This window comes from Rattus norvegicus, chromosome 2 (genome assembly GCF_021556685.1).
Source record: "Rattus norvegicus strain SHRSP/BbbUtx chromosome 2, alternate assembly SHRSP_T2T, whole genome shotgun sequence".
Lineage (NCBI taxonomy): Eukaryota > Metazoa > Chordata > Mammalia > Rodentia > Muridae > Rattus > Rattus norvegicus.
Genome location: NC_141535.1, coordinates 242,796,766 through 242,813,434, shown reverse-complemented (window position 1 = coordinate 242,813,434; position 16,669 = coordinate 242,796,766). Strand labels below are relative to the sequence as shown.

Sequence of the window (16,669 nt, the reverse complement as noted above, 5' to 3'; positions counted from 1 at the left end):
CTTCCCGTCCATCTCTTTTTGTTCCCACTGATTATCAGTCATTTATTCTAACGTGATATTTATTATTATAATTACAATGTATAATTTCATCACCACTTGCATTCCCCCATGGGGATGCTTGGCCCCTGAGCCAATGCTTGACCTTTCCAAAACTCAAAAGAAATATTTGCTAAGTGAATCAATCCAATCTTGTCTTTAAAAATGTAACTGATTTAACAACAAATCATCTACATGGAAGCTTAGAGGGAGAAACTGAACATAAAGGAAAAAAAATGTGAACAGTAAGGGAAATCAACTCACCACCCCACTCTTCTGTTCCCTGCCGAGAATCTGCTTGGTGTGGAGTCTCTGGAGCCCTCCCACATGACTGGATTATTCTACCCCTGAAAGATGTGCTCTATATTGTGACTTTACACTCAAGGACTTACATGCAAGGCAATGATCTTACCCTGAAACTCAACCTAAACCCAACCAATACAACTTGATTATTTCCTAAGGCCGGGGAAAATTAGCTGCATTAGATTTGTATATCAAGAGAATAGACTGTAATCTATTTAACCAGGCTGTGACATTGTGACAATATACATAGACAAAATAGCAAGTGAGGATGGGAACTGTTTGTTTTTAGATTAGTTTCAGAGGGTTCTAACTCTTGGATCTATTTCTTCTAGTGAATGGTGATGTAAGCTCACAGCATCAGGAACACATGTTGGAGGCTACGTGCCCAGTGATGGACTAGAGACAAAGTAGAAGGGGACAGAAACCTGTTGTGACCTTCAAAGGTTCTCCACCAATGACCTATTTCCAGGTATGTCTTCACCTCTTGGAAAGCATCTACCATCTCCTAAAATAGTATCACTGTCTGTGAACCAAGCGTTCAATGCAAAGACTGTGGGAGACTGTCGCAATTCCACATACAAGTCATACGGAGCATATAAGCTGGTATCTACTGAAGGGCTCTTGCCTCTACATTACTTTTGACTTGCAAGTTCATTTTAGACTTTCACCATCCATGTAACTATGGTGGTGCATCTGGGAATACAGGTACACAGACAGTGTGCCATGAGAGCACAGCAGGTCCCAAGCATCTCTTCATGAACGATCTATTTGCACTGAATTAGTCAGCAGTCTATTGCAATACTTAAGGAAAAGCATTTAAATGGGGGCTGGCTTATAGTTTCAAAGGGTTAATCCATTATCATCAGCATGGCAAGGAGCATGATGGCATGCAGGCAGACATGGTGCAGAAGAATGAGCTGAGAATGCTACACCTAGATCCTTAGGCAGCAGGAAGAGAAAAAGCCACCAGACCTGGCTTGAGCATCTGAAACCCCAAAGCCAACCTGCAGTGACACACTTGCTCCAACAAGGCCGCATTTCTTAATCCTTTCAAACAGTGCCAGTCCAGGCTGACTAAGCATTCAAATGTGTGAGGCCAAGGTTGGTCATTCTTATTCAAACCACCACATTCTGCTCCTGTGCTCCCATAGACTTGTAGCCATACCATAATGCAAAAATGCATTTAGTCCCACTTCAAAAGTCTGTAATAGTCTCAACACTGCTAAAGAGTCCAAAGTTCAAAGTCTCTTCTGAGACTCCTGGCAATCTCTTAACTGTAACCCCCTATAAAATCAAAATAAAGAAGCAGATAACATACTTCCAATGTACAATGACACAAGATATACATTACTATTCCAAAGAGAGGGCAGGGAGAAGAGTGAGGAAATACAGATTGAAGGAGAAAAAAAAAAAAAAAACCAGCTGGGAGAACTCCAAATTCTGCATTTCCATGTCTGATGTTAATGCATCATTCAGATATTCAGCCCCTTTCAGATTTGTCACCTCAACACACTTCAACTTCAACTTCTTCTGGTCTGGTTCCTCGGCCAGACCACAGCTTTCCTCAGCAGCTATTCCTACCAAGATGACTCTGGCAGCTCCCAACATCTAAGGGGCTCCAAGGCAATCTAGGATTCAACGTCACAGCTGCACACAAAGGCCTCTCTGGCTTCTACGAAGGGACACCTGTTGTAGAAAATTTTAATCCAATTCCGGGGTTTCTACCCCCTCCTTGATCATTCAGTTCTCGGATAAAAGACGCACAACCTTTATAATTATGATAAGCCTTCATCAGCACTAGAGCTGGGTGGATATCTACCCTCCATGCTGTTAGAATCTACTTTCCCATCAGTAACCTGAGTTATTACTTATTACGTTTCATCCAGGTTGCTTGTAACTCTAATTGGCCAGCCCTCAGGGCCATGTTGTCATGACTCACCTAACGCATGCAGGCTTCTCCTTCATTCTCCCTCCCTCTCTCCCTCCCTCTCTCTATCTTCTCTGATCACAAGTCCAGGAGTTCTAGCCCTACCTATGTCCTTCTACCAAGCTATGCCAGCATCATTATTTATCAATCAGAAATAACTTGGGGGTAAGGTCACTTGGGTCTATTTGTGGACTCTCTTCTCTCTGGTAAACCAGGTCTTGGGGGCTGCATTTAGCATTCTAATATACAGCAAAACTTCAAACCTCAACAGACACCACTGACACACAACTGGCCTCAATGGCTTTCTTAAGTCACAGAAGGAAATTCCATAACACCTTTCTTGCATCCTTGACTGTAAGGCCAGAGTGACATAGCTGAAGCTGCCACGTTCTGCTGCTTGCTGGGCCTGGAACATGCCCCCTTCAACCAATAACATCTACATGGGCTTTCTGTTTTCAATGGGTTCCTTCACTGCCTAAGCCTGGCTGTCCTGGAACTTTGCTATGTAGAAGAGGCTGGCCTCAAACTCAGAAATCTGCCTGCCTCTGTCTCCCAGGTGCTAGGTATGCACCACCACAGCTAGCCCTAAACTTTTCTTTAATTCTGCACTGAGGCGAACATTCCCTTTATTTCATTTAGTATCAGGCTTTTCTTCAATGTGCTTTTCTCCTTGAGCACTGGATTTAATTCCATTATTCTTCTTGCTGGTCCTTTTCTCCACAAACTGTACTTTTTGTATTTTACATCGTTTGGCTTACTCCTTTTCATTATAGATCTTTTGCAAAAGCATGGCTATTAATAACCAAGCAGCACAGTCAATACTAGGGTGGTTTGAAATATGGTTAGTCCAAAGCACTTCAATTTAACCTCAGGTTGTTGTGGTGGTGGGTTGCTTTTAGTTCTTTCTTTCTTTCTTTCTTTCTTTCTTTCTTTCTTTCTTTCTTTCTTTCTTTCTTTCTTTCTTTCTTTCTTTCTTCCTTCCTTCCTTTCTTCCTTCCTTCCTTTCTTTCTTTTTCTCCTTCCTTCTTTCCATTTTTCTTTCCTCCCTCCCTCCCTCCCTCCCTGCCTCCTTCCCTCCCTCCTCTCTTCCTTCCTTCTTTCCCTTTCACAAGGTAGAAAACAGGCACACTCTTTCTTCACCAAATCACAAGAATACTCTTTAGGCCACTTACTAATATTCCTCTCCTCCAAAACTTCCTGAGCTGGGTTCCCATAGCTCACATCACCCTCAGCACTGTTTTCTGTGTTCCAACAGGAGGACCAATGAAGCCCCACTTTATACATTTGACTGCTTTCCTAGTCTAAAATGCCAAAGTTCACGTTCCACCAACAAGCTGTGTGATGAGGCCCTCGAAGCAATACCTCACTCTAGTTACTAAATTTTTTAATAGTCAGAAATTTTATTTCTGTGAAGAGACACCATGCGTGACCAAGGCAACTCTTATAACAGAAAGCATTTGATTGGGGCTGGCTTCCATTTTCAGAGGTTTAGTCCATTATCAGCATGGCAGGAAGCATGGTGGCAGGTAGGCAGACGTGGTGCAGAAGAAGCTCAGAGTTCTACCTTTGGATCCTCAAGCATCAGGAAGAGAAAAAGCCAACTGTGCTTGGCTTGCACATTTGGAACTCCAAATCCTACCAGCAGACACACATTTCTTCCAATGAAACCATACCTATTCCAAGAAAGCCAGACCTCTTAATTCTTTGAAGCAGTACCACTTCTCACTGGCCAAGAATCAAATACAGAAGCCTATTGGAGCCATTCTTATTCAAACAACCACATTCCTACATTTGTGTATCCTCACCTAGTTCCAGGAATGTCTTTTTTCTCCACTTGGAGATCTGTGATGCTTTCAGTCTCTTCCCCAACACATTTTCAACACGCACTTTTGCTGTGTGTCCAGGAATTTTTTTGTGGTGTTCCAATTCTGTGTTGCAGCATACAAAATATTTATATTTCATTCTGCATTGATGCTGACATGGCTCCTTGCTCCACAGTGACCCTTGAAAATATCTTCACATTGACAACGTGTGGATTTACTTGGTAATTTATTTAGCAATATCTTCAGCTATAACATAGTGACTAGTGCATGTTAGGGAACCCCTGAACGTTTAAGAATAGAATAGGTAAGGATTTCTAGAATCGGGTTATGTCTGACAGCACTGACCTAATTTGCAAGCAGCGTTCCAAAGTTAACGCTTTAGAAAAGAGAACATATTTACTTTGCTAATTTCTTGGGATTATTTTGTCAGATTGAAAATGAGGTTATGATGAGAAATCTACTAAAAGTATGATTGTTGAGGACATATTATTACCCCAAACTAGAATGTAGTTCTAGAATCATTCTGACTGATTTCTTTCATTTTTTTTTTCTTGGCCCCTTCCCCCACTGAAATTTTATTCTCTTCTTTGTGAGTAAATTTCTACTTAAGCACCCTAATGACAGCCAATTAATAAAGCATTGCATTGAAGTTTCTTCAAGTGTATCGTGATGGCATAAGTCAATATTTCATGCACTCTCCAACTTGAAACATTCTCTCACCTCCAAGCCCAGTTTTAGCTCATACGATTAGTTCCAGCAAACCTTAAGTTTCCAAGGAGATCCGGTTTAGGTTTGTCTTCTTCCCATTTCACTTGACTAAAACGTGTTATGATTCATTCCCAGAGAAATGAGAAGGAGCAGAACGATCTCCTATGCCCCATTATTTTTAAAGTACTTACATTACAATAAGTTGTTTTTAGGAATGTACACATATGTATTTGTGAGAGAACAAATTCTGATTTTTCTCTTAGCCTGACATTTGATTTGTTAGCAAAAGCTTCATTTGCCTTAATAAGTCTGGGGTTTTTTTTTAAGAATTTGGAGAACTATGCCAGATACATAGATATTAAAATGATGAATTATAGTTTTATGAACAAGTTCATTAGCTCTATATTACTCTTATTACATAAAGTTATGGGACATTGTATTCTGCATTCTCTACCTTACATATCATCTATTCCGTTTCTCCTGGGATCAGGGAGATGTGTAAATGTGTCTGTTGCTTGATGTTTTGTTTTATATTTTAAAAAATTATATTCCTGAGGAAAAGCGTAAGCGTATAACCAAATGGATGCCCTTTATAGCCCTTGGCCAGACACACAGACTAGAGTCAGTGCCCACATTTATTTGAAAGGAATTATATACCTTCTTATTGCAAGTCTGCCTTACTTCAGACACTGTGAGAAACCTGTCTTTTAAGTCAGTGAGTGAGACTGGGTAGGATGATTAGCACTTAAGGAAGTGTGTGCTCCTTCTTGAGAAGGGTTTTGTTATCCACAAATAGAATCAGCTCGTTTTATTGTTTCTTCGTTCAGTCAGAGAGAATTCTTAGTATTTTATCTCGGCGCTCACAAGTCTGCTTTAAAGTTAAAGACCGTATTAATGGTTTTCCATCTTGCTAGAAACAAAACGAATCGACAAAAGTCACGTCTGGCATGATTTACAAGCGGCGCTGACGTGTACTGACTTTGTTCAGGTTGTGAGACTTGTAATTCCTCTGAGTGTTGAAGGATCATGGAGGTCCAGGTGACCTGCACAGAAGACTGAAGATTTCATACCTGGACTTGGATATCTGGGAAGTGAAAAATAAGAATTTCTTCCCACCAGCTTCACCCCCACAGCATTTCATGCACCCCTTCCTTTTATTAAACTGTGTACTGTGCTCCTCCTGACCTGTTCTTCCACCACCGCATGCCACACCCTTACTCTACATCCCTTTCTTTCTGGTTGCTACCCTGTGTATCCACTAAGCAACGGGCCATGATGCTCATCTCCTTTCCTTACTTAGTGACATGTTTATCATGTACTTGACAAATGTCCAGTAGCAGCCACTTAGTGTTCTGGTATTGAATTCAAACTCATTCAAAATGATCACCAGGCATTGGGTCATGTAATCCTAAAACACTGGATGAAGCCTTTTCTTTCTTGTCTTTGTTACAGACCCATGGAGTCCTTGTTGTTTGGCAGCTTTTAGTTCATTTGTCACATCCTTCATCACTGCTATGATTAAGGCGATGTGTCCAAGGGCAGTTCTTAGTGATGTTAGTTCTGTTGGTGTGGGGTTGGGCAGGGCTGGGGGGGACTGAAGCCACTGAAGGTTCTGCTGAGCTGTCATTTCAATAGTTGTAGTGGGTGTAGCTTATGTGTGTGTTGTGCTTTTCATATTATATGAGAGTACAAACAACATAAAAGGCTCTTTGAAATCAAAACCCAAGTCAACCCAATGGCTGCAGCATCTACAGTAGTGATTCTTTGCTACCTATCAGGTTCTAGAAGAACTGGCTCTCATGGTACCCAGGTGCTGGCAATAACATGAAGCTAAGGTTAGGAGAAGTTTAGGTTCCGCGTACCCAATATGTGTGAGGTACAGTTGGCATGTTTCTTATGAAGGGCCTTCCTCAGAAAGAAGCTGCCTTGGAGCAATGCTGGCTCCTTTTCTGCTCACCCTTGGTAGCTTCACAGTTCCTATGATAACTTTCAGTCCAGAGCAACTTTGCAAGCGAGGAAATCTCTAGGTGCCTTTCAAAAGAATGGTTCTTGTTAGTTCAACGCTGGTCAGTGTTCAGTCCTTGAATGCTGTGCACGGACTCCAGGTTCCTTCTTATTATTTTCCTTCATTAACACAAAACAAACAACAGATAAAACACATATATTCTTGATCAATATTTCTGCCTATGCAGTTTAAATGAAATCTAACACTAGCCTCAATACTTTCTCTTACCGAGTACCCACTAGCCCATTTGAATTTATGTTTCTGTAACACATATTCAACCCTAACACTTTTCCCTGATCAAAAGGACAAAACGATGAATATCTCTTGTTAGGTCAATACAGATATTCAAGTGTCAATGAAGTCCAACAAGTACTCAGGAGGCACACAGTGTGTGGTATGGAGTTCCGTGGCAGGTCCACTGGTCCTGCTAATTCCTCTCGAATCATAGCCTTATAGCCTATTATTTCCTCTGCCAATCAAACTGCCAACCACATATTCACTCATGAATTTGGTCTGAAGATAAAAGAAGTCCCTGGGGTTGCCTTCACTGAAACTCTGTCACCCGCGCTGTGGTGAATATCATTACCTGCTGGGGTCTGGGAGAACCGACTACCATGGTGCCCAGGTGCTGGTAATAATGCGAAGTGGAGATTAGGAGGAGTTCAGTTCCATGTATCCAATATGTGTGAGGCACAGTTGGCATGTTTTCTCACGGACAAACAACAAACAGAAAACGCCGAACAGAAACTTTAGTAGAAATCTTATACTTTTGGAAAATTGGCCTGTCTGTCACACTTCCTAAGATGATTTAGGTATGAGTTCTTGCTTCCCTTAAGGAATATAAAGTGCTAGTGGGCTCAGCAAATGGGGTTTTGTGGAAACAGAGGAATTCAAGGGAGAATAATTGCTCTAATATTTTTAGCCTTTTAATAGTTAGAGATCAAGGAAATTGCCTAGCCATGTTCATCAGTGTGGTCCTTTCCAAAGATTTATAACACTAGCAATGCTATAAATCCATGGAAATGTGGGTTTTTTTTCATACTCTGAGGCTAGCAGTCAGGACTCAGTATGTGTGTGGGGGAATAAAGGGGGGAAGAAATTTTAAAAAAAGTGGAATGGTCAAAGGTGAGGGGAAGAAAGCTTCTGAGCTTGCTCCTTAGTGTTTCAAGATGTTGGGCTTTATGCTCATTAAGTAATAGTTAAAACATTCAAAATGATAGAAGGACTAATAACCAACTCTGTTAATTACCTGTGGAAACAAATTTACCCAAGACAAGTCTATCTAGCGGAAGCCTGTGTTCTCAAGCTTCTTTACTTTTTCTGAGTCTTCTCCATTCCCTCTTTCCTCTCTCCTTTGTCCCCTTCTTTGGATTCTCTCAGAGGGTCCTACTAATTAGCAGAGCTGGCCCTGTCCTTGGGATGCTGCTGCCTCTGCGTCCCCAGAGCTGGGATGACAGGGGTACCACCTTGCTTGGTACTGAACAGTTACTCACAGCTTTTATTTCTTGTTTCTCCCTGGGTAATATGTAGTGTTTGTTGAAAATCTAAACCTGAACTAATTTCGACTTCATTTCTTTTTCCAGTTAACACAGATGGGGAGATTTAACCTTTCATGTAGCCTTTCATGTCTCTATAATATAAACGTACAATATTTATCAGTCCATTCTCCTGCTGGCAGATATTGTAATGTCCTTCTCACCATCTAACTTATTTTCTGCAACCTTCCCTATTTCTTTCTATTTTTCTTTGATTTTTAAAATTACGTGTGCATGTGCGTGTGTGTGTGTGTATGCATGTGCATGTGTGTGGACATTTGTTCCCCCATTTAGGTCCCAGAGGTTGAAGTCCTGTCATCAGACTTGACAGCAAGTGCCATCACCAGCTGAGCTTCCTCACCACACACTGTCCAACCTCCTCCATCTCCTCCCCTATTTCTATCCCTCCTACCTTTCTACTTCTATTTCCTCCCTCCCTCTATCCCTCCTTCCCTCTTTCCCTCCTCCTCCCTTCCCTCTCTCCCTCTTTTCCTCCCTCTGCATCATCCCCCATCTCATTATATAACAATGCTATTTTATATCCTTTTCTGTGGTGGTTACAAAAATCCCCACAAGCAGAAACATATAAATATCCCTGACATATCCTTTGCCAACACTTGATACTAAATAACCTTTAAAATTACTGTGAAACAAAATTTCTTTGTGACTCTAATGTATTTTTTCCTAATTACTAGTGAAGTGTAGAGTCATTTTATGTTCATGGCCTCTTCTGAATTGCTTAAATGTTGTTTCTTATACTTTTATGAGTTTAAAAAATACCTTATATTTATAGGAACAACATATTGTACATAAATATAAATGTCTCCAGACTTCAGCCTCTTTCCACTTGGGGATGTGCTTTAATGAAAATAATGGTAGATTTTAATGCAGCCGACATAAAGTGAATTGATTACCCACCATTCCTATCTGACACCATGCGTCCTATGGTGAACCATAATCGGCTGAGTCTATGATCTTGTGTATTATCTCCATCTTATACACCTTCCCTCACATGTAACCACAATTAGCTTGTTTAGAAATATGAGTAATCCAAACCAGGGTAAATCCTGCAACCATTGTACTGTGAAGTGACACCTGGAGCTGCTATAAGTCCACGGAGCTTCTGTAAGGTAGTGATGATGGATTTTCTTATCCCTTAACCCTTCTGTGGGCATAGGCAACAACCCAGTGATTCCATGGCGGGAACTTAGAAATGTTCTTGTCCACTTTCATGCTCGTCTTATAACTGCTTTACCCAAAGTGTAGAAAAGGTTAGCAGAAAAGCCGCTCCTCGGTAGAAGGAACGCCCATTCAGAGCCTGCCCCACATGTGGCCCATACATATACAGCCACCCAATTAGATAAGATGGATGAAGCAAAGAAGTGCAAGCCAACAGGAACCGTATGTAGATCTCTCCTGAGAGACACAGCCAGAATACAGCAAACACAGAGGCGAATGCCAGCAGCAAACCACTGAACGGGACCCCCGTTGAAGGAATCTTAGAAAGGACTGGAAGAGCTTGAAGGGGCTCGAGACCCCATATGAACAACAATGCTAAGCAACCAGAGCTTCCAGGGACTAAGCCACTACCTAAAGACTATACATGGACTGACCCTGGGCTCCAACCTCATAGGTAGCAATGAATATCCTAGTAAGAGCACCAGTGGAAGGGGAAGCCCTTGGTCCTGCCAAGACTGAACCCCCAGTGAACTAGACTGCTGGGGGGAGGGCGGTAATGGGGGGAGGAGGGGAGGGGAAGTCCATATAGAAGGGGAGGAGGAGGGGTTAGGGGGATGTTGCCCTGGAAACTGGGAAAGGGAATAACACTCGAAATGTAAAGAAGAAATACTCAAGTTAATAAGGATAAAAAAAAAAAGAAAAAGAAAAGCCACTCCTTGTGACCGCATGTCCTCATTAGCTTCAATTGTGCCCTAGACTTCATGTCCCTCCTAAAACTAGACTGTGCTCTCTAGAAAGTGAAACTCTTGATTAGCCAATTTCCTTTTATTTTATCCTCTCAGTTGGCTTACCATCTCATCATCTTCCCTTTCTCTTTCATGCACAATCAATTTTTCTTCTCTGGTGGATCACAGTTCTCAGCACATTAATAGATTATTATTTTCATTTCTTTAGAATTCCTCCTGAGCTCTCATTCCTTTCCTGTAAGCACCACCTGTAATGTCTTCTTTGTCAGCACCCCCCCCCTTTTTTTTTGGCAAACATATCCAGACAAGTTGTGTATAATTGCTAATTCCATTTCCTATGTTTTATTTCCTCCTAGGACAATAGAATGAATAATCCATGAATTCCTGCATTCCTATCATGTGGGTTTAATAAGTAACTCTGCCATTGTACGTACCTTGATCTTACCTTTTCTCTTCTGTTTCTTCTAAACTGAGGTACATACAAGACAATTCTAGGCAGCATTGTCTCTCTCTTGCATCTCAGCCTGTTGCTTTCACCGTTTCACCATAAGAGCTATTATCAGTCAGCTCTAGTCCTCACAGATAAGTCCAATAATTAATTCTCACTCTGCCACCATAGTCAGTAAGGAAGGTTGGTTTTATGGATCAACTCGGTGAACTAAGGGATGATCCCATAGCTGGTAGAAGATCATTTCAGGGCCTGCCTGTGGGGATGTTTCTGGAAGAGATTATCATTTGCGTCTGTCCTAAAGAGAATTCACCTACCCAATATTGGGGGAGGGGTTGTCAATCTATTGAGGGTTCACAATGTAAGTGTGGAGAAAGGGCAAATTTCCTAATTCTTCTTGACCTTGAAAAACCCACCTTCTCATGCACTTGGCATAGAAACCCCTGGTTGCTGGGTCTTTACATGCTGAGAGAGATCACCACCACCCTTCTTGCCTCTGCCTCATTTCTCGGTCTTTGGATTCGGGCTGAATCACACAGCTGTCTTTCCTTGGTCTAAAGCTGTCAGATTGGGATGGCTTGAGTACCACCATTTCCTTACCAACCTTCAATTCAATACCAAGCATAGCTTGTGTGCTAGACACTTGGTTCTCAGGGGACAGCACTGCTTCTGGAGGTGGAGGAAACATCAGGTTGGTTGCAGCTTGAGGAAAATGCCATTAGAGGTCATGACTTTGAAGGTCATACTTGGTGTTTGGCTGCTCCTTGTTCTGCATTTTGACTTTTATGAGGTAAGCTGCTTTGAGCTGCTGCTCGTTCACTGAGATCAGTAGCCTCCAAATGCTCTCCCTGGAAGCAACAGAGCCAGGGAAGATGTCCTGAACTCTTAGAAACTAATTCATCACTCACTTAATTATTATTCTTTTAGATTTTCTAGAGCTGTGCATATGCCAAGGACTTCTCATGCTCTATAACCCTGTAAGTCAACTCTCAGAATACATCTTATCTTTTACATACGCATCTTGTCCTCTCTGTCTCTGTCTCTCATTCTCTCTCACCTATCATCTATCTATCTATCTATCTATCTATCTATCTATCTATCTATCTATCTATCTATCATATATGTCTTATTAGTTCTGAAGAATAAATACAAATAAATAAACAGGCTCATCCAAACCATTTGGCAGTGTTGGCCACCCGCCTTGCTGAAGTATGTTCTGTACTTGCCCCCTGGTGTATATTACCACCATGGTTTCTCCTGTTACACTGACACTCCTCTTCTCTTCACTGGCATTTTTTAAAAATTTAATTTAATTTTTTTACATCCCACTCTTTGTCCTCTTCCAGTCACCTTCTTCCATAATCCTTCCCCTATTCCCTATCCCCTTCTCCTCTGAGCAGGTGGGGGCCTCCATGAGTATCCCCCCAACCTTGGTCATTCAAGTCTCTATAAGGCTAGGCACTTCCTCTCCTATTGAGACCACATAAGGCAGCCCAGTTAGTAGAATATATCCCATGTCTGGTCTTTCTACCTTAAGATGGTGAAAGTTTCAGATTCAGTATATTTTCTTCTTTTGTCTCATTGTTGAGTTAATTTCTGAGTAATTGAATCCTAACTTTGGGGTTCCAACACAGTGTAAATATCTAGTAATTTTCATAGTTACACTGCCAGTTGAATTCTCTTTTGAAACTTGACTCAGATGTTCAGTTAGTTTCTTGGAAGTGTCTTCGCTGGTTTATTTTAGTTGTTAGTTTGATTGAATTAAAGCATGCTCAGATAGCAGGAAAACAGTATTTCTGAGCGTGTCTGTGAGGGTGTTTCCAGAAGAGATTGACATTCAAATCAACAGACTAAATAAAGGACATCTGTCCTTAACAGGTGTGGGTGAACATCATCCAATTAGCTGAGGGTCTACACAGAAAAAGAGGGTGGAAATGGAGTATGTTTCTGATCTGGAATTTGAATAAACTTCACTTCTTTCAGATATCAAATTGGAGGTTCTCTAGGTCTTGGCCTCCAGAACTTATACCAGAATTCTTTTCTGCTTCCTTGGGTTCTCAGATATTTGGCCTTGAATGAGACTATACCACTGGCTTCCTAAAAGTGGAAGCTTTTGAACAGAGCCACAGTATCATATAGAGACAAGGTGACATAGACTACTGATCCCCCTAAAGGCATGAGGCAATTCCTTTAACACTCATATATGTATTCTCTATCAACTTATCTATCATTTATCTGCCAATAACCAGTCTATTTCTGATCATCATTTCATTTGTTGATTCTCTTCCGGGATCCTGACAACATTAAAATGCTACAGTTTAAATGCCTATTCTATGATTACACCCACTGGAACTCAATTGTTAATGTGATGGAATTAAGACGTGTGACACTTAGGTGGCACTGAGGTCATTGGGGTGGAAACCTCATGCATGGGATTTGGCCCAGTGAAAACAACTGGCCTGCCTGATGGATTCATTCTGTTCTGGAGTTTGGGGACAGAGTGTTCTTCCTCCTATGCCTTCCTGTCACTTTACAAGAAGACACAGTGATGAGACACCATCCGGGCAGCAGAGCCAGGTACCGAGGCTGGCAGCCTGTGATAGCCTCCCAGTCCTCTGAGCTGTGACACACACCCTCTTGCTGTGTATCAAGTATCATCTGTGGTAGGCTGAGACAATGGGCAGGAACATCCCAAACCGAAGGGATTTTATTTATTTATTTATTTATTTATTTATTTATTTATTTATTTATTTATTTTTATCTCATCTCAGAAAACCTTATCCTTTAAAATGCTTTCTGGTCTTTTAGAAACAGTGTCTCCATTCCTATAGCTCCTCCAACCAAACCACCTCGCTCTGCTCCACTCTCGACACTAATCTCACGCCTAATTCTTTTGGTTTTAGCTTTTAACCTGGATCCCAAATTTGAACAATACTCATGAGTTCTATTTCTACGATTGTGTCTCCAATTATTGTCGTCTCTCACCAGTGTTACTGCGCCCGCCTTGTCTTCGATTGCTTGGTGGTAGACGGAGGAATCCTAGAAATGAACACACGGCTTTCTCTTTACACGATCTACGAACTGTACTGTGTTGCTTATTTTCATTCTTTTAAGATAAAAGTCAGTTTTGTAAGGCCTGTAATGACCTATCGCCTTTGCCCTGGTACTAGTGTGGTGTGGGTAGGTTCTTAGTTATACAATAAGCCATAGTATGGAAGTGTCAAGGTGGGTAATAGCTCAAAAATGAGTGTGAGGCTTGTTGGACCTAAAGCCCAACTTTGCCAGCTTCACAACTAGAGATGTCAACTAATGGCCCAATTAACCTTCCTTTATCTGCAGAAGTGGTGAACAACTGCCTGCTTCCTGGGGTTGCCATGGCACTCACACCCAAGACTATTTGAGAAGCATTCTGTACAGTGCCTGGCCCATAGCAAACTCTAGCTAAAATTTTACAAGAAAAGAAGGCAATGGAGTAGAATGAGCAGAATTGCAATGTTTTGTCTTAATAAAAAAAAAATAGACAAGAGGGTGAGAGGTGGAATGTGTTAGCATTTCCAGGCAACATTTACACACTGTGTGAACACTGAGTGAATATCTTGGTAATTACTAAGTATTCTCCCGAATTGCAGCCCCGAGTCAGTGCGTGGTAGAGTAGGTGAGCCAATCACAAAGAGGCACTTGTTTCTGGTTTCTTCCTTTACTCAGGAGAATTGCCCTCTCTCCTCAGCATGCACTGCTGACTGGCTTGAATATTTCCCAACCAAAGTAAAATGTGTGGTCCTCTAGTCCAAAGGGTGGCTTCAAGTGTTCTAAGGCTCATCTCTAAGGATGCTTAAGGGATTGCTAGACAACGAGAGGCAGTGTATAGAGATAGAAGAACCTGGCTATTGGCGTCAAGCAGAGAGAATGCTTTTTAAAAATAGGGTGGTTGGACTGAAAACCCAAATGTGAAATGCCTGCTAATAATCACACTGTAAGCCCCTGTTATTAGAAAGTTGTCTTTGTTAAATAATTCTCTGCTGGTTCTCTAAGTTATTTAGCATCAATCAGAGACCTGACATCTTTGACAAGTGTGCTGGGGCCTCACCACAGCATAATGGCTAGCGTTGGGGCTCAGGAGACTTATCCCTTGGATTCAAATCCCAGCTCCTCAGCTCACTGGCTGTGTGACCGTGGGCAGAAACTAGCTGGAGTTCCATCATCTGTTAAGTGGGAATAATAACGGTACTCGCTCCACAGGACGGCTGTGAAGATTCAATGAGTTAATACAAGTGGAAGGCCCCAGAACACTGCTGGGTGCATAGTAAGTGACGTTAATAGATGTTAACTTGTATTGTTCGTGTAATAAAAAAGACAGCGAAGCACCAGAGAAAGAAATCGCAGGGTGAAAAACTTCACAGTAGAGGTAACAACCGAGTGACAGAGGCAGCTGTGGTTTCTGCCAGTTCTGTTTTCTGGGTTCAGTTTCTGTTCAGAGAGCTGAGGCCTTGCTTGCCTTGCTGTTCATTGACACAGTGGCTTGGGTAGGGGGAGCACAAGAGAGAAAACCCTAGAATATGGGTTTTCTTATGGCAACATACTACAGTAAAGCAGGAGGAATTTCCTAAACAGATGGGCTCTGAGTTTAAGAGAGTGAGCTTTCTTGAAAACCTAGGAGTTCTGATTCTGAAACTGTCTTCAGACCATGGCCGGCAATATTCTACGTGGTTGGCTTGACTGTTCAGCCCTCAGCCTTAGCACGTAGCCTCATTACTTCTTCCTCTCACTGGATTCTTCCTTTTTCTCAGATATTCAAATTTTGTATTCTGTTTAGAGCCTCAAAAATCACCTTTCCACAGAAAGCAGTCATGTATATGGGACCAGCAGCTGGGGAGACCATTCAGGAGAGAGGAGTAGATTCAGGTGATATGAACTGAAAAATGGATAACAACGGGGGCAGGGGACTCTAAGAGGTGATGGGAGAGACCAGTGCAGAAGGAAAAGAGAGACAAATAATACCAAGGTTGCTTGATAAAGCCTTAAGGAATCAAATTACTCCATATTTACCTAAATTATACATAATACATATAAGTATATGCATAAACTTCTACACACAACATTTTCCACTTGGGATAATAATACTTCCCACAAGAACCATAGAGGAAATGACTCTCAAATCAACAGAGATTATCAATTATCAATCTAGTGAATTGTTGATTCTCTGAGGTTGAGAGTGGGCCCCGATTACTGAACACACTGTATATTTAGCACCACACATGACTCAGAGGTCTTTAGTGGGATCTGACCTGAAAGCCTTTTGCCTGAGGTCTAGCTTCCATGGTTTCTGAAAATACTACATAGGCTGCCAAAGGAGGGAAGCAATTAAACAATCCTACTTAGCAGAGATACCTACGGACCATAACAATATCAGAACAGAAGGTGGCACTCATGTTTCTGTCAATGCGTCAGTCGTTGTATAATTTAATTTAAAGCCAACTTAAAAGGCAGGAAGTCATTCCTGGTACTGGCTTCTCTAGGCCAGTGAGGTCATGAACCTTAGAAAATAATCCACTACCATAACTTTGCAAGAGCAGAATGATTCCTTACTACATTCTAAATCTTATCTTTATACTCACAGATAAGTATAACTCTCACCCTCATCCAAGAAGCTTCTCTTTGCACAAGTGAACCATTGTTTAAAGCCCCAATTGGACACAAGGCAGAGATCAACAACAGATCATGGGCAGCTTGCCCCTAAGCAATACATCTACATTGTGGTTTCTGAATTTGTGTGTGGTTCAGGGAGCATCACAGAAGAGTAGGCGGAAAGATTCTAAGCATCATAAAACCAGGACGTCTGCTAGGAAACAGCACCTCTTCTGGAAATGACTGCATAGGCACACAAACAAGACTGGAATGACAGCAGCACCAATGGACGTCTTAACACGGACAAGGGTAAATTTCAGGGGATTCCCCTCCT

At 41.7% G+C, this 16,669-nt stretch overlaps 1 long non-coding RNA gene across 6 annotated transcripts; it reads right to left on the bottom strand.

Moving 5' to 3' along the window:
• Positions 1-5,574: 5,574 nt before the first annotated feature.
• LOC102548445 (uncharacterized) lies at positions 5,575-16,482 on the bottom strand. 6 transcript variants are annotated; one of them, XR_015672700.1, is made up of 7 exons: positions 16,345-16,482; positions 13,696-13,749; positions 11,315-11,558; positions 10,708-10,980; positions 7,389-7,430; positions 6,660-6,921; positions 5,575-5,881 (listed from the first exon to the last, which is right to left on the bottom strand). It is a non-coding gene; the product is annotated as an uncharacterized LOC102548445 (long non-coding RNA). The 6 variants fall into 6 exon arrangements; XR_015672696.1 differs by lacking the exons at positions 10,708-10,980; positions 11,315-11,558 and having other exon boundaries at positions 6,755-6,921; positions 7,389-7,510; positions 16,345-16,468; XR_015672701.1 differs by lacking the exons at positions 7,389-7,430; positions 10,708-10,980; positions 11,315-11,558 and having other exon boundaries at positions 6,755-6,921; positions 16,345-16,464.
• Between the last annotated feature and the right edge of the window lie 187 nt (positions 16,483-16,669).